Here is a 25401-nt window from a genome sequence, read left to right on the forward strand (position 1 = left end):
TAATTAAAATATGCCTCATTCGAGTCTAAATTTGAATAAAAGAAATTGATTTAAGACCAAATTTGTCATACTATTCTAAGCTATTGTTACAGTAAAACATATTTTTATTGTCTCCCTTATATTAACATAGTTTCAAGTACAATTGTAATTAGCAAATACTAACATGCTACTCTTCCCGGTAGTTTTTCACCATGAAATCCCTCTCGTTGGAGTGGAACATATTTGGGTATCTGTAACAAAAGGAAATAATAAATTAGTATCAGCTTCAAAATAGGGAATATGTTTTGGCTATTGAAATTGATGTGATGTGTTTTGAATTAAATCTTAAATCAGTGACATTTGATTTACAATTACTGTGAATTCTAATTAAAATATATCTCATTCCAGTCTAAATTTGAATAAAAGAAATTGATTTAAGACCAAATTTATCATACAATTCTAAGCTATTGTTACAGTAAAACATATTTTTATTGTCTCCCTTATATTAACATAGTTTCAAGTACAATTGTAATTAGCAAATACTAACATGCGACTCTTCCCGGTAGTTTTTCACCATGAAATCCCTCTTGTTGGAGTGGAACATATTTGGGTATCTGTAACAAAAGGAAATAATAAATTAGTATCAGCTTCAAAATAGGGAATATATTTTGGCTTTTGAAATTGATGTGATGTGTTTGAATCAAATCTTAAATCAGCGACATTTGATTTATAATTACTGTGAATTCTAATTAAAATATGCCTCATTCGAGTCTAAATTTGAATAAAAGAAATTGATTTAAGACCAAATTTGTCATACAATTCTAAGCTATTGTTACAGTAAAACATATTTTTATTGTCTCCCTTATATTAACATAGTTTCAAGTACAATTGTACTTAGCAAATACTAACATGCGACTCTTCCCGGTAGTTTTTCACCATGAAATCCCTCTCGTTGGAGTGGAACATATTTGGGTATCTGTAACAAAAGGAAATAATAAATTAGTATCAGCTTCAAAATAGGGAATATATTTTGGCTTTTGAAATTGATGTGATGTGTTTTGAATCAAATCTTAAATCAGCGACATTTGATTTACAATTACTGTGAATTCTAATTAAAATATGCCTCATTCGAGTCTAAATTTGAATAAAAGAAATTGATTTAAGACCAAATTTGTCATACAATTCTAAGATATTGTTACAGTAAAACATATTTTTATTGTCTCCCCCTATATTAACATAGTTTCAAGTACTATTGTAATTAGCAAATACTAACATGCGACTCTTCCCGGTAGTTTTTCACCATGAAATCCCTCTCGTTGGAGTGGAACATATTTGGGTATCTGTAACAAAAGGAAATAATAAATTAGTATCAGCTTCAAAATGGGGAATATATTTTGGCTATTGAAATTGATGTGATGTGTTTTGAATTAAATCTTAAATCAGTGACATTTGATTTACAATTACTGTGAATTCTAATTAAAATATGCCTCATTCAAGTCTAAATTTGAATAAAAGAAATTGATTTAAGACCAAATTTGTCATACAATTCTAAGCTATTGTTACAGTAAAACATATTTTTATTGTCTCCCTTATATTAACATAGTTTCAAGTACAATTGTAATTAGCAAATACTAACATGCGACTCTTCCCGGTAGTTTTTCACCATGAAATCCCTCTCGTTGGAGTGGAACATATTTGGGTATCTGTAACAAAAGGAAATAATAAATTAGTATCAGCTTCAAGATGGGGAATATATTTTGGCTATTGAAATTGATGTGATGTGTTTTGAATTAAATCTTAAATCAGTGATATTTGATTTACAATTACTGTGAATTCTAATTAAAATATACCTCATTCGAGTCTAAATTTGAATAAAAGAAATTGATTTAAGACCAAATTTATCATACAATTCTAAGCTATTGTTACAGTAAAACATATTTTTATTGTCTCCCTTATATTAACATAGTTTCAAGTACAATTGTAATTAGCAAATACTAACATGCGACTCTTCCCGGTAGTTTTTCACCATAAAATCCCTCTCGTTGGAGTGGAACATATTTGGGTATCTGTAACAAAAGGAAATAATAAATTAGTATCAGCTTCAAAATGGGGAATATATTTTGGCTATTGAAATTGATGTGATGTGTTTTGAATTAAATCTTAAATCAGTGACATTTGATTTACAATTACTGTGAATTCTAATTAAAATATACCTCATTCAAGTCTAAATTTGAATAAAAGAAATTGATTTAAGACCAAATTTATCATATAATTCTAAGCTATTGTTACAGTAAAACATATTTTTATTGTCTCCCTTATATTAACATAGTTTCAAGTACAATTGTAATTAGCAAATACTAACATGCGACTCTTCCCAGTAGTTTTTCACCATGAAATCCCTCTTGTTGGAGTGGAACATATTTGGGTATCTGTAACAAAAGGAAATAATAAATTAGTATCAGCTTCAAAATAGGGAATATATTTTGGCTTTTGAAATTGATGTGATGTGTTTGAATCAAATCTTAAATCAGCGACATTTGATTTATAATTACTGTGAATTCTAATTAAAATATGCCTCATTCGAGTCTAAATTTGAATAAAAGAAATTGATTTAAGACCAAATTTGTCATACAATTCTAAGCTATTGTTACAGTAAAACATATTTTTATTGTCTCCCTTATATTAACATAGTTTCAAGTACTTGTACTTAGCAAATACTAACATGCGACTCTTCCCGGTAGTTTTTCACCATGAAATCCCTCTCGTTGGAGTGGAACATATTTGGGTATCTGTAACAAAAGGAAATAATAAATTAGTATCAGCTTCAAAATGGGGAATATATTTTGGCTATTGAAATTGATGTGATGTGTTTTGAATTAAATCTTAAATCAGTGACATTTGATTTACAATTACTGTGAATTCTAATTAAAATATGCCTCATTCGAGTCTAAATTTGAATAAAAAAAATTGATTTAAGACCAAATTTGTCATACAATTCTAAGCTATTGTTACAGTAAAACATATTTTTATTGTCTCCCTTATATTAACATAGTTTCAAGTACAATTGTAATTAGCAAATACTAACATGCGACTCTTCCCGGCAGTTTTTCACCATGAAATCCCTCTCGTTGGAGTGGAACATATTTGGGTATCTGTAACAAAAGGAAATAATAAATTAGTATCAGCTTCAAAATAGGGAATATATTTTGGCTTTTGAAATTGATGTGATGTGTTTTGAATCAAATCTTAAATCAGCGACATTTGATTTACAATTACTGTGAATTCTAATTAAAATATGCCTCATTCGAGTCTAAATTTGAATAAAGTAATTGATTTAAGACCAAATTTATCATACAATTCTAAGCTATTGTTACAGTAAAACATATTTTTATTGTCTCCCTTATATTAACATAGTTTCAAGTACAATTGTACTTAGCAAATACTAACATGTGACTCTTCCCGGTAGTTTTTCACCATGAAATCCCTCTCGTTGGAGTGGAACATATTTGGGTATCTGTAACAAAAGGAAATAATAAATTAGTATCAGCTTCAAAATAGGGAATATATTTTGGCTTTTGAAATTGATGTGATGTGTTTTGAATCAAATCTTAAATCAGTGACATTTGATTTACAATTACTGTGAATTCTAATTAAAATATGCCTCATTCGAGTCTAAATTTGAATAAAAGAAATTGATTTAAGACCAAATTTGTCATACAATTCTAAGCTATTGTTACAGTAAAACATATTTTTATTGTCTCCCTTATATTAACATAGTTTCAAGTACAATTGTAATTAGCAAATACTAACATGCTACTCTTCCCGGTAGTTTTTCACCATGAAATCCCTCTCGTTGGAGTGGAACATATTTGGGTATCTGTAACAAAAGGAAATAATAAATTAGTATCAGCTTCAAAATAGGGAATATGTTTTGGCTATTGAAATTGATGTGATGTGTTTTGAATTAAATCTTAAATCAGTGACATTTGATTTACAATTACTGTGAATTCTAATTAAAATATATCTCATTCCAGTCTAAATTTGAATAAAAGAAATTGATTTAAGACCAAATTTATCATACAATTCTAAGCTATTGTTACAGTAAAACATATTTTTATTGTCTCCCTTATATTAACATAGTTTCAAGTACAATTGTAATTAGCAAATACTAACATGCGACTCTTCCCGGTAGTTTTTCACCATGAAATCCCTCTCGTTGGAGTGGAACATATTTGGGTATCTGTAACAAAAGGAAATAATAAATTAGTATCAGCTTCAAAATAGGGAATATATTTTGGCTTTTGAAATTGATGTGATGTGTTTTGAATCAAATCTTAAATCAGCGACATTTGATTTATAATTACTGTGAGTTCTAATTAAAATATGCCTCATTCGAGTCTAAATTTGAATAAAAGAAATTGATTTAAGACCAAATTTGTCATACAATTCTAAGCTATTGTTACAGTAAAACATATTTTTATTGTCTCCCTTATATTAACATAGTTTCAAGTACAATTGTAATTAGCAAATACTAACATGCGACTCTTCCCGGTAGTTTTTCACCATGAAATCCCTCTCGTTGGAGTGGAACATATTTGGGTATCTGTAACAAAGGGAAATAATAAATTAGTATCAGCTTCAAAATAGGGAATATATTTTGGCTATTGAAATTGATGTGATGTGTTTGGAATCAAATCTTAAATCAGCGACATTTGATTTACAATTACTGTGAATTCTAATTAAAATATGCCTCATTCGAGTCTAAATTTGAATAAAAGAAATTGATTTAAGACCAAATTTGTCATACAATTCTAAGCTATTGTTACAGTAAAACATATTTTTATTGTCTCCCTTATATTAACATAGTTTCAAGTACAATTGTAATTAGCAAATACTAACATGCGACTCTTCCCGGTAGTTTTTCACCATGAAATCCCTCTCGTTGGAGTGGAACATATTTGGGCATCTGTAACAAAAGGAAATAATAAATTAGTATCAGCTTCAAAATGGGGAATATATTTTGGCTATTGAAATTGATGTGATGTGTTTTGAATTAAATCTTAAATCAGTGACATTTGATTTACAATTACTGTGAATTCTAATTAAAATATACCTCATTCGAGTCTAAATTTGAATAAAAGAAATTGATTTAAGACCAAATTTATCATACAATTCTAAGCTATTGTTACAGTAAAACATATTTTTATTGTCTCCCTTATATTAACATAGTTTCAAGTACAATTGTAATTAGCAAATACTAACATGCGACTCTTCCCGGTAGTTTTTCACCATGAAATCCCTCTCGTTGGAGTGGAACATATTTGGGTATCTGTAACAAAAGGAAATAATAAATTAGTATCAGCTTCAAAATAGGGAATATATTTTGGCTTTTGAAATTGATGTGATGTGTTTTGAATCAAATCTTAAATCAGCGACATTTGATTTACAATTACTGTGAATTCTAATTAAAATATGCCTCATTCGAGTCTAAATTTGAATAAAAAAAAATTGATTTAAGACCAAATTTGTCATACAATTCTAAGCTATTGTTACAGTAAAACATATTTTTATTGTCTCCCTTAAATTAACATAGTTTCAAGTACAATTGTAATTAGCAAATACTAACATGCGACTCTTCCCGGCAGTTTTTCACCATGAAATCCCTCTCGTTGGAGTGGAACATATTTGGGTATCTGTAACAAAAGGAAATAATAAATTAGTATCAGCTCCAAAATGGGGAATATATTTTGGCTATTGAAATTGATGTGATGTGTTTGGAATCAAATCTTAAATCAGCGACATTTGATTTACAATTACTGTGAATTCTAATTAAAATATGCCTCATTCGAGTCTAAATTTGAATAAAAGAAATTGATTTAAGACCAAATTTGTCATACAATTCTAAGCTATTGTTACAGTAAAACATTTTTTTATTGTCTCCCTTATATTAACATAGTTTCAAGTACAATTGTAATTAGCAAATACTAACATGTGACTCTTCCCGGTAGTTTTTCACCATGAAATCCCTCTCGTTGGAGTGGAACATATTTGGGTATCTGTAACAAAAGGAAATAATAAATTAGTATCAGCTTCAAAATAGGGAATATATTTTGGCTTTTGAAATTGATGTGATGTGTTTTGAATTAAATCTTAAATCAGTGACATTTGATTTACAATTACTGTGAATTCTAATTAAAATATACCTCATTCCAGTCTAAATTTGAATAAAAGAAATTGATTTAAGACCAAATTTATCATACAATTCTAAGCTATTGTTACAGTAAAACATATTTTTATTGTCTCCCTTATATTAACATAGTTTCAAGTACAATTGTAATTAGCAAATACTAACATGCGACTCTTCCCGTAGTTTTTCACCATGAAATCCCTCTCGTTGGAGTGGAACATATTTGGGTATCTGTAACAAAAGGAAATAATAAATTAGTATCAGCTTCAAAATAGGGAATATATTTTGGCTTTTGAAATTGATGTGATGTGTTTTGAATCAAATCTTAAATCAGCGACATTTGATTTACAATTACTGTGAATTGATTTAAATTTGTCATACAGTTCTAAGCTATTGTTTCAGTAAAACAGATTTTTGTTGTCTCCCTTAAAATAACAGTTTCAAGTACAATTTTAATGAACAAATACTGATTTTTATAGTTCGTTCTTATGTTGTACTGGTATACCAATGTCCCAGGTTAGGGGGATGGTTGGGATCCTGCTAACATGTTTAACCCTGCACATAATTTATGTATGTGCCTGTCCCAAGTCAGGAGCCTGTATATTCAGTTGTTGTCGTTTGTTTATGTGTTACATATTTGTTTTTTGTTCATTGTCTTTACATAAATAAGGCCGTTAGTTTTCTCGTTTGAATTGTTTTACATAGTCTTATACGGGCCCGTTATAGCCGACTATACGGTATGGGCTTTGCTCATTGTTGAAGACCATACAGTGACCTATAGTTGTTCATGTCTGCGTCATTTTGGTCTTTCGTGGATAGTTGTCTCATTGGCAATCATACCACATCTTTTTTTATATTAACCTTGTTCACTGATCCATGAAATAAGGTTGAGGTCAAGTGAAAAACTGTCTGACGGGCATGAGGATCTAATAAGGTATGCACATACCCAATATAGTAATCCTAAAACTTATAATAGGAGAATTTAACATTACAAAAAATCTTTTTTTTAAGGTAGTCACTGAACCATGAAAATGAGGTCAAGGACATAAGACAATGTGACCGACGGAAACTTTGTAAAATGAGGCATCTATATACAAAGTATGAAGCATACAAGTCTTCCACCTTCTAAAATATAAAGCTTTAAAGAAGTTAGCCAACACCACCAACTGATCAATATCCCCATGTCAAATTTTCTGCTACAAACATCCCAGGCTCGACAAAAATGATCCATTTTGTTTACAAACATGAACATAGTTTTAAGGAAATACATACATTATGACTCTTGCTATCTGCCATGAATGGGTCTTCTTCCATCAAGGAGGGCAACATAAATTAAAGAAATTTAACAAAAGCTCTTAATTTATATCTGCTTAAAACAGAAGCTATTTGCTGTTACAATTTTTCAGAATTTTTTATCAGTGAAAATACAGCCAATTATGAAAATCCATTTTAGTGCACCAGCCATCAGCCATGCTATCAAATTTCACAAATTGGTAATTTTAAAACTCAATTTTCTAAACACTTCAAATTGGCAAACTCATTTATACTCTGGAGAAACTATAATAAGTCTTGGGTCAAAGTCAATCCAATGTTTTCATGCATGATTATTTATCAATGCAACTATCAAAAACATGATTTCATCATAACACATCAATATAGAGGTCAATAATGAATATGTTTTGAAGGAGCTAGTTCCAGTGGTTCCTAGTCTCATTTAACTTGGATATTATGTCTAAAGTCTTGAGTCTATGTGCAGTTTTTGTCTTCAGTCCAAGTGCAGTGTTTGTCTTCAGTCCAAGTGCAGTGTTTTGTCTTCAGTCCAGATGCAGTGTTTGTGCAATACATAGGACCTACAGAGTACAGATGAGTAAAATTATTTTTAATCAATTTTCTATAAAAATGTTATATATATGGTGTATGACTTAGAATACACTTAGACGTTTAGTGTGCTTATAATTGGGATTCATGCAGTTACAACCTATTGTTAAAAGAAATGGCATCCAACATCATAACCAGTTATCTGTAATTGATGTAAGCATGGCTATGGCTAGTGTTATATTGGAAAAGTTTTTGATTTCTTTAAGTTGTGTTATCATTTTAAAGAAATGCTGAAAAATATGTTTATCAAAATTATATACCAAGAAACCAGATTAAGAGAAGGCATACACATAAATTAGCTCATTTAAATACATATCTTAATTACCGAAACAAATATAATTAAAAATAGTCTTAACTAGTTTTAAATGCTTTAAAATAACTTTTTTCAGTTCATGGTGATTAAGAATTTGAATTACTGAAGGATTTTTCTTCAGTTAATACTAATATTTAAGTATCTTGTGATATATGAATGATGCAACAAAACACTAATCACCATGTATGTTAATAGCTAATTATTCTTAATTACTACACTTTTTTGTTATACATTACCTTTACATTGCTTTCTCAAAATCTTAGGTTGTCCAAATTTTCTGCTATAGTTATTAGATTTCTGTAAAATATCAAATTTGCATATATATAAATGTTGGAAAATAAAATTGAGAATGGAAAAAGGGAATGTGTCAAAGAGTAACAACAACCCGACCATAGAAAAAACAGCAGAAGGTCACCAACAGGTCTTCAATGTAGGGAGTTCCCACACTCAGAGACATCCTTCAGCTAGCCCCTAAACAAATATATACTAGTTCAGTGATAATGAACGCCATACTAAACTCCAAATTGTACACAAGAAACTAGAATTAAAAACAAGAGGCTGTCACAACGACAGCAAACCGGATTTATTAACATTTATTTGTGTCCTGGCAATATCAAAAGAACCATTACTGATGATTTGTGAAAGTGAAAATTGTCAATATCAAATTTGACCTCCATCTTGTCTTCAGTATCAACATATTAAAATTCGAAAAGCTAAGATTGAATGGTTCGTGAGTAAATGCAACAATGTGAATGGAAACACCATTTTACGATCTTTCAAGAACCATAACTCCTGAACAGTAAAAGTCAAAATCATTATTGAACTTGACCTCTATTTTGTCATCAGTAACATCATTTTAAAATTTGAAAAGCTTTGGTTGAATGGTTCATGAGAAAATGAACGGACACGACTGGAAACACCATTTTTCAATCTTTAAAGAACCATAACTCCTGAACAGTAAAAGTCAAAATCGTCATCATTGAACTTGACCTCCATTTTGACACCAGTAACAACATATTAAAATTTGGAAAGCTTTGGTAGAACAGTTCATGCGTAAATGCACGGACACGACTTGAAACTCCATTTTTCAATCTTTAAAGAACCATTACTCCTGAACGGTAAAAGTCAAAATCGCCATTATTGAACTTGATCTTCATTTAGTTGTCAGTAACAACATATCAAAATTTTAAAAGCTTTGGTTGAAAGGTTCATGAGTTAATGCACGGACAACATTTGATTGCCGCCCTCCCGACAGCCTGCCCGTCCACCCGACCGCTGAGCATCCCCAAATCAATAACCGACATTTTTGTCACAAAAATCCAGTTAATAATACAAGAACTAGAATTAAAAATAATACAAGGCTTACAAAGGCCAGAGGCTCCTGACTTGGGACAGGTGAAAAATGCGGCGGGTTAAACATGTTTATGAGATCTCAACCCTCCTCCTTTACCTCTAGCCAATGTAGAAAAGTAAACACATAACAATACGCACATTAAAATTCAGTTCAAGATAAGTCTGAATAGAAAGTAAGCTTACTCCTAATTTTAACCATGATTTTGTTTACTTAAGCGATAAATTTAGATATGATCCAGCTAAACTTAACAAATGCAATTGCAACCTCAACAGAAGGGCAAGGCCAAATAATCTCCATGGAAATGAGATGTGCCTAGGTAATACAACTGCAGTGTTCTCCCCAGGATTTTTGGATATAGCGCTGTGGTAAGCGTGTAATTTTTGACAATTCTCAGTAACTTTGTTGTGGCGCACAGTTTGTTTGTAATTTTTTTATGGGTTTTTTCTTATATTATGGTATTGATTTTTTCTCTTGTAATGAGGTCCTCATCATGCTCTTGGAAGTTACCCCTTTGTCTGCTAACGTTATTGTCTGGATATAGAAGAAGTCTTTTTTTCTCCATTGCAAATTCATATAATCCTCATGTCTGTTGGTCAAAATAAAAACCCAAGGAGAAGTCTTTTTCCATGATGAGTCTATAGTACGAGACTGCCTATGTGAAGATTTCTTAGCAATATAACAGGTGATGTTGCAGAACATGTAAGACCAACAATAAATTCATTGTCAGCTTCTGTGTTTGGTTTTGTATCCCACTGTAGATTGTACAGTTAACCTGACAACGTTTGACAGGAATTAATATTTTTTTAAGCATAATGATTTCTCACTTTTCTGACCTTAACATTATATAATATTCAAATGGCTTCATCCAAGCTGGACATGCAGAGAGTGAATTTCTGAAGTCGTATCAGCTTAGGGTTTGTTTTCCTATCATATCCTCTCAAATGTTTTCAAATGGTAAAATTCACTACTGTAGAATTGCTGACTAAAACAATTATTAGATGAAATAGGTGATAATTAATACTTCAAAGACTTGCTTAAATTCGGGGGCTCTTATGGATAGTAAGCCCGGTAAATTGTAACAAACCCCTGTGTTTGATCGTTTTAAGATCATTATTTGTTTGTGGGGCCATAAAAATAAAATAAAATGGAAATACCAACCTACCTACCCTATTTTTATAAAGTATGTAACCTTAAATAGACATATATATATTTTCTTTGGCCTTACAGTCATGGTTAAAATAAATATCAATAAACAGTAACTTAATTATCAAAGTAAATTTACAGCTACACATCTCAAGAGAATTATCACTTCCTTAACATATTAATTTTCAAGCAGTGTAAGGGAGGATATTAATTTTCAAGCAGTGTAAGGGAGGTAATCAAGTAATCAAATATAACTGTATTCTTTAAATTTCAATTGACCTCCCTTACACTGCTTTTAAATTGTCTAAATTGTCATTTAACCAGAAAAACTCTTTTTTTCCTCCTTTTTTGCCCCTCATTTATTGAAACCACCCTTGGAGCAAGAACCCCAAAACTATTTCAGCCTTTGCTTTGAAGTAAGAAACCTTGTAGTATATTTTCATAGAGATCCATACACTTAAACACAAATTATTGTCTGTAAACTAAAAAATGCTTCTTTTTGGCCCCTTATTCCTTAATGTTCAGGGATATAAACCCCAACCGGACACTAAGCCTTCCCTTCACTATATGGAACCTTGTGGTATAATATCAGAGTGATCCATACAGTTAAACATAAGTTATTGTTCCAAAACTTTAAAATGAGACATCTCTCAATCAAAGTCACAATTTGTAAAAGAACAAGAGTGCACACGCTGAAATGTCTCGCCTTCTTTACTAATCATTAATATTATGTTGATAGTCCTGAAGTATAAAGCTTTATTACAACTGTCACATAAACTTAACATTAACCAAGATAAATAAAGATAAATTAACTAAATAAAGACCAATGAACCATGAGAATGAGGTCAAGCAGACATATACAGCTAACAATGCTTCCATACAACAATTATAGTTGACCTATTACTTATAGTAAATTAAATTATATAAGTGTCTAAGAATGTAACTTTAACACTAATGAGTGTTATAAAATTAGTTGTTTTATTTTATATATTATTCACGCAATATTTCGCTAAACAAATTGGCTTCATCTAGCTGGCGTGTGCATCTATCTAGGTGAAATCGGATGCATGACAAAAAAATACCTTTGTAGCTTAAGCTACACAAAATTTGTGTAAAAGTTTAACATATATTGATTGATGGGGTATATCAAACATATAAATTATAAAGTACATGTATTTCTATACAACAAATATTGTTGACCTATTGCATAGTATCAAACAAGAATGTGTCCATAGTACATGCCCCATCCCTCTATAATTTTCTATGTTCAGTGTACTGTGGAAATGGGATAAAATTTCTAATTTGGCATTTAAATTTAAAAGATCATATCATAGGGAACATGTTTACCAAGTTTCAAGTTGATTGGACTTTAACTTTATCAAAAACTTTATCAAACTAACTACATCGATCAAAAACTTTAACCTGAGGTGGGACGAACAGACACAGGGACAGTTGGACGCATTCACAAGACCAGAAAACATAATGCCAATAAACATGATAAATAGGGCATAAAAAGACCAAAACGCAAAAACTTAATTTTGACCACTGAGTTACGATGAAAATGAGGTCAAAGTCAGATGACACTTGCCAGCTAGACATGTACACCCTGCAATCATTCCATACAACAAATGTAGTAGACCTATTGCATACAGTATAAGAAAAATAGACCAAATCACAAAAACTTAACTTTGACCACTGAACGATGAAAATAAGGTCAAGGTCAGATGACACCAACCAGTTGGACATGTACACCTTTAAATACAATCATTCCATACACCAAAATATAGTAGACCTGTTGCATACAGTATAAGAAAAACAGACAAAATCACAAAAACTTTATTTTGACCACTGATCAATGAAAATGAGGTCAAGGTCAGTTGACACCCACCAGTCGGTTGATCTACCTGTACAAGCTCAGGTACAAGTGATTAGCGATCTTAATTCGGATATCCCTCAGGCGTTGGATTATACTATAAAAAAAAGCCTGAGGGTGATGCAATTACATGCATTTGATTGTAATTGCTAAAAATATGGCGTCAGGCTATAAAAACGATCACAGTTTTTAACGATAGCTAAGACAATTGAACAATGGCGCGAGTCATTTGACGATGGCGCGAGTCATTTGACGATGGCGCAAGATATTTGAACGATGGCGGGGCGCCATTGTTAAACAGGCCATGAAGATCCCTGGTCATGAAGTCATATTTGTTTTGAATTGCTCGGGATTTATCATAACACACATTGAATTCAAACGAAAGTTAATGTCCGGTGAAGATGTTGAACAGAAGCAGGTTTTCTGCTTCTTTTGAAAAGCTGGGGGAAAGTTCTGATGATAACAAGACCCAACCAGTTTTATTAGGAAGAGTCCATCGAACGCAGGGGCGTGTATGCATACCTTAAAAAGAACATTGCAATCAAAGATCAAGTTTCGTCAAAAACAAAATCAGTTGGAAAAAGTGAAAGGCCAAATCAATTATAACATGATAAAGCACCAGAAACCTAAAGTTCTAATAAAAGACAACTAAACCTAGATTTATGTAAATTGAATAAAACAAAAACTTTCATGTATAATTAAAGAACCTTAGTGAGCACGCTCACATACCCCACGTCCCGTCATTGTCATTGGAGAAATTAAATAAGTGAAAGAAAAAAAAATTGTATAAGAAAAATTAATTTCCTGCTAATATGCACATCTAAATAGTGTGTCCTTATTATCTACAAAATTTCAAGAAATTCTGTTGTGTGGTTTGAAAGGAGTTGCGATGACAAACTGTTGCAGTAGTACATTTAAGTAAATAAGTTCAAAGGGCGTAACTCCTAGAAAAAAAATTGAATCGCAATTTCCTGACTATATGCACAACTACATAGTATGTCCTTATTATCTGAAAAGGTTTCATGAAATTCTGTTGTGTGGTTTGAGAGAAGTTGCGATGACAAACTGTTGCAGTAGTACATTATAGCAAATAAGTTCAAAGGGGCGTAACTCCTAGAAAAAAAATTGAATCGCAATTTCCCTTCGATATGCACAACTACATAGTATGTCCTTACTATCTGAAAAGGTTTCATGAAATTCTGTTGTGTGGTTTGAGAGGAGTTGCGATGACAGACTGTTGCAGTAGTTCATTATAGTAAATAAGTTCAAAGGGGCGTAACTCCTAGAAAAAAAATTGAATCGCAATTTCCCGTCGATATGCACAACTACATAGTATGTCCTTATTATCTGAAAAGGTTTCGTGAAATTCTGTTTTGTGGTTTGAGAGGAGTTGTGATGACAAACTGTTGCAGTAGTACATTAAAGCAAATAAGTTCAAAGGGGCGTAACTCCTAGAAAAAAAATTGAATCAAAATTTCCCGTCGAAATGCACAACTACATAGTATGTCCTTATTATCTGAAAAGGTTTCGTGAAATTCTGTTGTGTGGTTTGAGAGGAGTTGCGATGACAAACTGTTGCAGTAGTACATTATAGTAAATATGTTCAAAGGGGCGCAACTCCTAGAAAAAAAATTGAATCGCAATTTCCCGTCGATATGCACAACTACATAGTATGTCCTTACTATCTGAAAAGGTTTCGTGAAATTCTGTTGTGTGGTTTGAGAGGAGTTGTGATGACAAGAAACAGGACTGACGGACGGACGGACGGACAAAAAACATTATACCCTCCGCAACTCGTTGCGTGGGGTATAATTAGAGTTCCTACACTATTTTCATTTCATTTTACAGTTAATTTATGAATACACATATACAGGCACTGTCACTGGTCTCAGAATTTATTATGTAAAGGTACAAGACGAGTTCCTGTGAATACACATATCCGTTTTTGTGAGAAATCACAAAACTGGCAGAAGGTTTAAAACAAGACACACATTGAACCTACAATTGCTCCTCAGTGAATAAACCAAATAAAACAGCTAGCAAATAACCCTAAACCAAAAAAACAGCTGAACAAAGAAAGAAACATATATTTAAGATGGAAAAAAATCTGGGGTTGATATTGTCTAAATATTCAATATTGTGTTGAGTGAAAAACCCAATTTGATATTAACATGAGGGGTGAACTGGAATTGATAATGCAATTAAAAAAACTTTATCACCAAATTATATAAGAAAATGGTGGGTAAAAACCCCAATTTTTGAATCCTTATCTGAGGCTCTGAACCCAACAACAGAATGTTCAATTCATCTGAAATTTTCAGGGCAGATAGATCTTGACCTGATAAACAATTTAACCCCGTGTCAAATTTGCTCTAAATGCTAGATAAAACTCAATGATGATTGTGGCCAAGTTTGGTTAATTTGACCCAGTAGTTTCAGAGGAGAAGTTTTTTGTAAAAGCTTACAACAGACAACGACAGACGCCAAGTGATGGAAAAAGCTCAATTGGCCCTGTTGGCCAGGTGAGCTAAAAAAAATTAAAAATCTGTTTTAAAAAAAAAATGTGCGGGCGGGTCCGTCGTACAAGAAATCAAATTGGTGTGGCCTAACCATCCCCTTGTAGTATGGAAACTTTTGGTATAATTTCAGAAATTCATACACCAGTACACTTAAGGCAAAAATAAAATATATATATGTGTGTTTATGGTTACCAGACCTACCCTATTTTTTAGTGCTGATCCTAAGTCATTTTGTTTTCCTTTATAAAGTGATAAATAAACTGAACTCATGTCAAAAGTGAAGATAGTGTTGCCAATAATATAAATCAATGATTGCCCGATACATCCCAATGTTCACAATCGTGAATATGATAGCTGTATTGAAATTTGTGATGAAATGAACATTAGCCGCCATTATTTTCCCCCAACAAATGTCAAACAGAAATAATCCAATTATAAAAAATATGGGTAAACTCGTCCTATGATCAACTCAAACCATGGCAAGACAAAACCGCACAACTCAAAATCATGTTGTAAAAAAAGAAATTAAAAAAAAAAATTAAAAAAAAAAATTGGAAATACCAACCTACCAACCCTATTTTTGTAAAGTATGTAACCTTAAACAGACATCTTTTTTTTGGCCTAAACAGAAGTTATTGTCTGGAAACTGAAAAAAGCTTATCTGGGCCCCTTGTTTGACCCTTATTCCTAAACAGTTGGTACCAAAAACCCCAAAATCAACACCTGAACCTTCCTTTTGTGGTTTAATTAAAACCTTGTGTTAAAATTTTATAGATTTCTATTTATTAATTCTAAAGCTATCTTCAAACAATGCTGACCACAATGTGATACCAATATCTGACAATTTGTTTTGAAATCTATGCAGTCATATAAACTAGAGCCTGTGTCGCTCACCTTGGTCTATTACAATTATCTCTATCTTGGCCCAGTAGTTTCAGTGGAAAAAGTTAGTAAAAATTTACAAATTTTATGAAAATTGTTAAAAATTGACTATAAGGGGCAATTACTCCTTAGGGGGTCAATTGACCATTTCTGTCAGGTTCAATTATTTGTAAATCATACTTTGCTGTACATTATAGCTGTTTACAGTTTATCTTTATCTATAATAATATTCAAGATAATAACCAAAAACGGCACAATTTCTTTAAAATTACTAATTAAGGGACAACAACCCAACAACGGGTTGTTTGATTCCTCTGAAAATTTCAGGGCAGATAGATCTTCACCTGACAAACAATTTTAACCAGTCAGATTTGCTTTTAATGCTTTGGTTTTAGAGTTATAAGCCAAAAACTGTATTTTACCCCATATTCTATTTTTAGCCTTGGCATCCATCTTGGTTGGGTGGCCGGGTCACTAGATCCATTTTTTAAACTAGATACCCCAAAGATGATTATGGCCAAGTTTGGATTAATTTGGCCCAGTAGTTTCAGGAGAAGATTTTTGTAAAAGATTACTGAGATTTACAAAAATGGTCAAAAATTGACTATATATATATATATAAAGGGCAATAACTCCTAAAGGGGTCAACTGACCATTTCGGTCATGTTGACTTTTTTGTAAATCTTACTTTGACCTTTTAGGCCAGGTGAGCTAAAAAGTGTCCATATTAATAATCAAAAGAGCAGATTGCTCTAAGGGATACCATTGTCATTGTTTTCATTGATACATGTAATAGTATTATTTTTAAAAAATAATTGAACTGCACATGAAAAATGCTCTTAAAATGTTATTTACTTCTGAATAGTTATTTAACTTTAAAAATAGCCAATCCTTGATACAAGGGAAGTGTATGAACAATCTGTTTTATTTTTGCTCTATCAATTCCAAGTTTACTTTCATCAGCAGTCACTGAGAGTGAGAGAAGGTATTTCACTTCGTACCCCTATTTTCCTACATGAATTCTAAGTGGAACCCCATTCCTAACTCTTTCAATATTTAATTTCCTATGGGTCAGTGGGCACGACTCCTTTCCATACACATCCTCTGTTAAATTGCAATTGGTTTTAATATAATACGATGTCTATTGACAGAACAAGTTAATTTTTCTCAAAGTATTGTCTTTTAAAAGTTTGACGAAAGTTACTTATGTAAGGGAGACAACTTATAGCGATAACATGGAAGACTCCGTTTTGGCTGAAGGGGTGTTCTAGTTACACCTTTATGTTGTGGACTACATTAATTTAAATTCAAATGATGCATATGCTAGTATATATGATTTAAAATTATGCAACAACAATAACCCTCAATAGCAGACATACATAGAAAGGATTCCACGAGTTTCAAATTAATCAATGGAGTGGGGAATCCAGAGCAACCATTCAATCTGATACCCCTTCAAGTCAAGAAAACTGTATGCATGCACATACTTACAACCCTAGACTTGTAATTTGTAGCAAGGACATATATTAAATGTTAATTAAACGACCTCCATTTCTTTATGGAAGTACAATATCAAATATCAGTTTCATAACGGTGACATAAGAAAACTCCAAACTTTCAGTTCTTATATAACAGAAATAGATTTATCGATTGGAATTCAGAGAACTCTCGCATGTTATCAAAACTTGGGAATTCCCTCAACATGTTTCTAAATTTATAAAAACCCTACATATAAATATTGCTTGATGCTGAATTTCCGTGTTGTTAAAAACATGCATACAATGATAATGTCAAGGGGAATATCGAAACATGAAGATTATGAGAAGGAGATTATAGGACAGTTGTTTAAATTCAATCCTTTTGTTTTTTATACCTTTTAAAGCAAAACAATCACAAAAAACTGAGATGTTCCTTGATGTTTAGTCAATGGTATAAGTCTACAGATTGCTTTAAAAAAAGCAATTGTATCTCAAAAATGATGCCCCATGCATGCATGCACACACAATCATTATTTGCACTGCATAAAATAATGCTGTCTATCAAGCTTTGAAACACCAAACTACAAAAAGGGTACGTATATACTCCTTAAAGGTGTCACAACATCAAATTAAAAGTCCCTATCTGTTTAACCAAATTTTGCAATTTTCACAGCTTTCTAAATATTTTACCTGAAGTTTAACTTCATAGAAACTAGGTATATCCTGAATGTTCAAGTGTCACCTTTCTGCATGCCAATTTTCAAAATACATTCAAAATCATATAAGAAAGAAGAGAGCTCCCGAAAGGAGGTACCACTTAAAATAACCCATGGTTTTCTTGAAATCTTAAATTAGTATACAATGGAGCGCATTAGTCCTCAATTTAAAATGCAAACTACTAGACAGGTAAAATTTGGCTCAAAATGGTCTTAATATAATTCTCTTTCAACAAAAGTTTCATTTCTGCAAATTTGTTGGTTAGTTTAGGTGAACAGTGACATCAAATGCACTAGTTTTTGTCTGAGTAGGCCTACTTTCACATACGCTCAAGATTTGAGGGAGTAATTGGTGGTATGACACCTAAAGGAGGCTCACGGGTTTTTCAGATTTCAGAAAAAAAATAAACATTTATTTTTCATTACAAATTGTTACTTTATCATGTGGTACAAAAATCATTCCAAAAAATCAATTCCTGTTGGCCCTAGGTGACTTTTAAAATGTAGATATCATTGAAAAAAATCGAAATTATCTCCCTTTGGTGAAAAAATGCCTTTTTTTGGCATTTAAATTGAAATATCTTTTTTAACTCATCTGTGACCTATATTTTTTAATATTGTTTTCAAATAAGCTGTATATAAACTAAATAATTGCAAAAATTTAAGCTATTTCTGTAATTTAGTTCTTTTTTTTTATTTCAATATTACTGCTTTTTCTCCAATTAAATGTAGACCCCATTTTGTTATTTCATTTTTCTCTTAAGTATAAGATAAAGTTCATTTATAGAAAATATAGCGAAATCTTATATTAGATAAAAAAAAAAAAAAAGACCTGCAAGGCCCCTTAAAGGAAGTGAAAAACAGACCAAAAACACAAGTTAATAGTAACATGGTGAATTGTCTCGCCTTATTTAATAATAACTATTGATTGTATGTTGATAATCCTATAAATAAATCCTTACAAATATCACATTAACTTAACATGATCCAAGAAAATGAAAGCAAGGTCAAACTAGAGGCTCTAAAGAGCCTGTGTCGCTCACCTTGGTCTATGTGAATATTAAACAAAGGAAGCAGATGGATTCATGACAAAATTGTGTTTTGGTGATGGTGATGTGTTTGTACATCTTACTTTACTAAACAGTCTGCTTACAATTATCTCTATCTATAATGAACTTGGCCCAGTAGTTTCAGTGGAAAATGTTAATAAAAATTTACAAATTTTATTAAAATTGTTTAAAATTGACTATAAAGGAGAATAACTCCTTAGGGGGTCAATTAACCATTTCGGTCATTATGACTTATTTGTAAATCTTACTTTGCTGAACATTATTGCTGTTTACAGTTTATCTCTATCTATAATAATATTCAAGATAATAACCAAAATAAGAAAAATTTCCTTAAAATTACCGATTCAGGGACAGCAACCCAACAACAGGTTGTGTGATTTATCTGACAATTTCAGGGCGGATAGATGTTGACCTGATAAACAAATGTATCCCATGTCAGATTTGCTCTAAATGCTTTGGTTTTTGAGATATAAGCCAAAAACTGCATTTTACCCCTATGTTCTATTGTTAGCTGTGGCGGCCATCTTGATTTGACGGACGGGTCACCAGACACATTTTTTAAACTAGATACCCCAAAGATGATTGTGGCCAAGTTTGGATTAATTTGGCCCAGTAGTTTCAGAGGAGATTTTTGTAAATGATAACCAAGATTTACGAAAAATTGTTAAAAATTGACAATAAAGGGCAATAACTCCTAAAGGGGTCAACTAACCATTTCGGTTACTTGAATTATTTGTAAATCTTACTTTGCTGAACATTATTGCTGTTTACAGTTTATCTCTATCTATAATAATATTCAAGATAATAACCAAAAACAGCAAAATTTCCTTAAAATTACCAATTCAGGGGCAGCAACCCAACAACGGGTTCTCTGATTCATCTGAAAATTTGAGGGCAGATAGATCTTGACCTGATAAACAGTTTTACCCCTTGTCAGATTTGCTCTAAATGCTTTGGTTTTTGAGTTATAAGCAAAAAAACTGCATTTTACCCCTATGTTCTATTTTTAGCCATGGAGGCCATCTTGGTTGGTTGGACGGGTCACAGGACACATTTTTCAAACTAGATACCCCAATGATGATTGTGGCCAAGTTTGGTTTAATTTGGCCCAGTAGTTTTAGAGGAGAAGATTTTTGTAAAAGTTAACAACTATGACAGACGATGGACGACGGACACAAAGCGATGGGAAAAGCTCACTTGGCCCTTTGGGCCAGGTGAGCTAATGAAGCAAATGAGAAATACATATTACACCTTACAATCAATCATTGTACCGGTATATATAAACCGAATGTATAGTTGACACACTTATTATAGTTTCTTAGTAAACTAAAAATAGACCAATGAACCATGAAAATGAGGTCAAGGTCAGTTGAACCTTGCCAGACAGATACTACATGTACACTGAAGTTCAGAACAATCAATAGATGCATTAAACATAGGTGACTTATCTGCTTAAAGTATCTAAGAAGACAAACTTAACCATGAAAAACAGACCAACACACAAAAACTTAACACTGAGATTTATGAACCATTAAAAAGAGATCATGGTAAAATAAACATCAAATAATTCCATACACCAAATATAATTGACCTATGTCAAATAGGATACATCAAAATAGACAATAACTGAGGGACGGGGCCAAATAATCTCCATGGCAATAAAATGTGCCAATACTAATACAACTGCATACCAAATAGCTTTGACCCACCACTAGTGGTTCACCATAAACTTGACTGGGCCAAATCACAAACTAATACATTGTTGACACCGTCATTGCTGACGCCAGAAACAGCATACCTATGTCTCACTTTTTGACTCTGTCAAGCAAGACAAAAATGAATGATCTATTGACTGTTGGTGGCTGCTTAACGTATAGTGGCAAATAGTTCATGCATGTTGAATATTTAGAATGAAAACAAGTCAACAAATACAACAGACATTGTCTCAAAAAGAGGCCATCCGGGATGATGGTCATGGTCAGTAACAGATCCAGAGGTAGGGTTCAGGAGTTGGAACCCCCCTTCTGTTTGGACAATCAATGCATTTGAATGGGGACATAAAGTTGTCCCCCCCCAAAAAAAATCCCTTTATCCTGTGTTGGGACCTATTTATAAAACTGCGAAATTTTCAGGATAAATTCGAATTAACCATATTAGATAAAACAACTCTTCTATGGCATAATAATTCAAATCGATTCGCACATGCATACCGGTCAACTCGAATCGAAAATCCAGAGTTCAGTCGAATTCTTTGGTTGAACCAGAAACTTAATACGATAGCATTTAATATATATTAAAAGATGAAATCTTCTCTTCTTATCTTTATTATAAAATATGTTTAAACTGTTTTTATAAAGTGAATTACAAAAAGTTTTCTACGAAACTGAAATTAACATTCCGATACTGTGTAACTTTTAAAACTTGACTATTTATACTGCGTAACAAAATATACTAGGCCATATATTATTTACAAATCTAAAGAAAGAATACAACCTACCTTTTAGACGAAACTTTCAAATCAAATGTGTTAACAGCCGTTCAGAGCACCATTTTTATACCAAAATGGATCCTTCCGCCAATTGTAGCCCACAATGCACGTGGTTCGATGAAGCGTGAAGGAAATGTCTTGGGGGGTTTACCGAATAGAGAATAATTAATAATTTTAATTGGCAAAAAAATAAAAGATAGAGAAAAATGGGCAAGCATTGTAGAAAAAAGAGAATAATGGATTGTTAAAAAGGATTCCGCTAAATATAAACTGAACGCTAAGAAAATGGAAAATTAATTAAAGAATTGGTAAAATTTGTAAAATTAAATAATTTGATGAAAATATACCGATTACAGAAAAGAACATGAATAGCTGCAATTTCACCAAAAAATAATCAGGAAGCAGAATAAAGAATAAGGTAAAATTATACTGATAACAAAAAAGAGTAATATTCAGCCGGAATACGGCTATCAATTAACTATAGTTATAATGAGCGAATGTTTACAAAAAGGGTAAACTGGCAAAATCATAATGAAGGACCCGGCTTATTTAATGGCGGGTCAGGAAATTGTCATAAGGGGGCCCACTGACTACAAAAGTGGATGCATTTTTCTTGAAAAAAAAGGCAGCGGGGACTCAAACAAAAAAGTAGGATGTTGTTTATGTTAAAAAAAAAAGTCAGAATAAACTGATTGATTGATTGATTGTTGGTTGCTTTACGCCGCATTAGCACAACATTGATAAACTGAGACTAGGACAACATTTTCCAGCCTAGCCCCCTCCCCAATACAAATCGATTGATTGCTCCGTAGATTAGTATTAGCTAGCATACTGTAATTTCTGATAAAAAAAAATAGTTGAACTTTTTATAAAGCAAAGAGTATATATGTTTTCCGCATCAACACCAAAAATATCGCCAGAAAGAAGTTTCATAAAGATAAAAAATTTAATAGCGTTTGTTTGAGCTTTATATTTCATCGTGTACAGGGTTGTCACAAAAGGAACGAATGCTTATTGTTCAAATGTAAGAGCTAGATAAATTATTCCTAATAACTGTGTCTGGACGGCGGATTTTTCACTAGTATTAAATGTCTATGGTGAAAGAATTTACTAGTATACTGTTAATTTGAGTCCAATATGTCAGTATTTATGTCCTCGGAACAATTTTCCTGGGAATTCATGTCCAGGTCATCAATATTCCTAAGTTAAAACGTCAAGGGCGGACCCTGAACCCCGGTGTCTGGGGGAGGGGGCAACATGAAACCAAAAAAAATATTATGCGAGTGTGAGTAGGTTTTTCTCGAGGCGGGGTGTCAGATTATCGTTTCTATATTTTGATATCTTTTATTTTTTTCCTATTTCACTTTATTCTTTGTTTTCCTTTCAATTGATCTTTATTATATTCGTCCTAAACATGCATCAAATATTTGCCACTGGATGTTAAACAACCAACCAAGAAATCGATATTTTTATCCCTTCTTCATTATCTTATCATGAATGTTTTGCCTCGCTTCCAGACCTACTGTTTTGCATATTTTTTTCTAATATCTGTAAAACTCCTTCATATCCTTATTCGTTGACCTATTCACATAATGTATTGAAATAAGAAAAATAAACAAATATAACTGTATGCTTGGCCTTTTAGTGAAATGTATAAGTCCCGGATGCTGTTACAAGGTAGATCTAATGAAATTGAAATAGAATTTTATTAATGATTATATATTGGAAAATTTTAATTTATTTTTCATGGACCAGGGGAAAAGGGGGATACAGAAATTGTCGATTTACCTTGAAAGTAAAAGGTGAGGAAATACGACAATCTCTTTAAAAACAAATTCCTGCGCCCCCTGTAAATCCGCCACTGAAAACGTTCATGTCCTCCTTCGTCAAAATGATCTCCAAATTACGACCAGTGAAGTCGGAAAAATGGAAGCCATTATAAGGACAAGACGCTACAAATTTTGCTCTTGGAAACCGACTTTATCCACAAAGCGGCTATAACAATCCTTGCATTTACGTTGTACTATTTTAAAAGACATTACTTATATCTACTAATTATTGAGCACTAATTAATTTACTTTTCTGACTTAAGTCAACTTCATTTTTTCTTATCCAATCGGTTCTCAGATGTAATTTTTGAAAGTTCAAAAACATAAAAAAAATCAAATAAAATATTTCGTGGGATGAATGGCAGACTGAACATTTTCTGAAAAAAGTTTTTTAAGTCGTGCATTTTTTAAGATCCACGTCAAAAGTCTGTCAGTCCAAATTTGTTATTCGAACACACCTTCTGTATCATCATGACTCATTGGAAAGGTATTTCACTTGACCAACATATTTCATTTTTAGTACTGTACATTTGTACAGATATTAAATCAACCTGTAGCCTAAATATATTAAACTAATAGAATCTGGAGCGAGACATTTTTGCTTTATACGTTTCCAAGACAAATCTCAAACACGCCCGAACATAAAAGGGTGCATTCGACTCTCCCTTTTAATGAAATTATTGCCCATTTTTAACTAAAAAATGTACCCGAGGGCAGAAATGCAAATTTAAGGATGTATTCCTCTGCAGTTACAGTCTCATTGAATCTTTTTCTATTTTTTTTTTATCTAAACTTGTAATATAAGTGGAAATTATCAATCAACTTATCAAAGTTTCATCTGTGGTATTTTTTTAAACAATCAAAGTACTGAAGTACTGAACATCGGATGACCGCAAGTTTTTGTGAATGGTCAAAAGCACATGTCACAAAAACAAATTACATCTCTATACCTGAAACCGAGGTCAATGTACAGAACTATATTTGTTCTAGTGCAAGTTCGTACGTGGATAATTAATAAATGACAGCAAATTCTACCGCACCTTAATAACTATTGTATTTTAGTGATACAAATCAATACACCTGGAACAGTAATACAAATATAATAATATTCCCAGAGTATGCATTTGGTTGTTATAATATATTAAATTAAAATTAAGGTTGCATGTATATATAATTTTCATCTGTATGTCACTCTATTCTACTATTCTAGTTATAGTGCAGTGCAAGTGCTTGATGGAAGTCTTCTGTAAAAAACAATCGTTTTTTCTCAAAGATTGGATATTAGAAGCCATTCATATTTTACCGCAAAAACAATAACAAAGTTACCAGTCCTTGTCGGGAGTCTTGATCGAGATATTCTTCCACAAGCTTTAAACCTTTTTTTGGTACGTGTGCTTTTGGTAATGTTGGTCCTCAATGCTCTTCAACTTCGTAATTTATTTGGCCTTTTTATTTTTTTTGGAGTCGAGCATCACTGGTGAGTCTTTTGTAGACGAAACACGCGTCTTGCGTATATATACTAAATTTAGTCCTGGTATCTATGATGAGTTTATTTAGATAGTATGAATGATTTTTTACCTTTGTATATACACATAACGACAACACATTTTCAATTTACAAAATATCAAATATGAGTTGAGAAATGAACCAATGGCAACCACTAAACAAGTTCATAATGAATATGGCAGAGGT

General features: G+C 32.0%; 1 long non-coding RNA gene across 1 annotated transcript; it reads right to left on the reverse strand.

Annotated features, from left to right (window-relative positions):
- Nucleotides 1-526: 526 nt before the first annotated feature.
- On the reverse strand, nucleotides 527-21963 carry LOC134686045 (uncharacterized). The gene is made up of 4 exons (XR_010101513.1): nucleotides 21890-21963; nucleotides 8594-8654; nucleotides 7439-8274; nucleotides 527-593 (listed from the first exon to the last, which is right to left on the reverse strand). It is a non-coding gene; the product is annotated as an uncharacterized LOC134686045 (long non-coding RNA).
- Between the last annotated feature and the right edge of the window lie 3438 nt (nucleotides 21964-25401).

Source organism: Mytilus trossulus, chromosome 10 (genome assembly GCF_036588685.1).
Source record: "Mytilus trossulus isolate FHL-02 chromosome 10, PNRI_Mtr1.1.1.hap1, whole genome shotgun sequence".
Classification (NCBI taxonomy): domain Eukaryota; kingdom Metazoa; phylum Mollusca; class Bivalvia; order Mytilida; family Mytilidae; genus Mytilus; species Mytilus trossulus.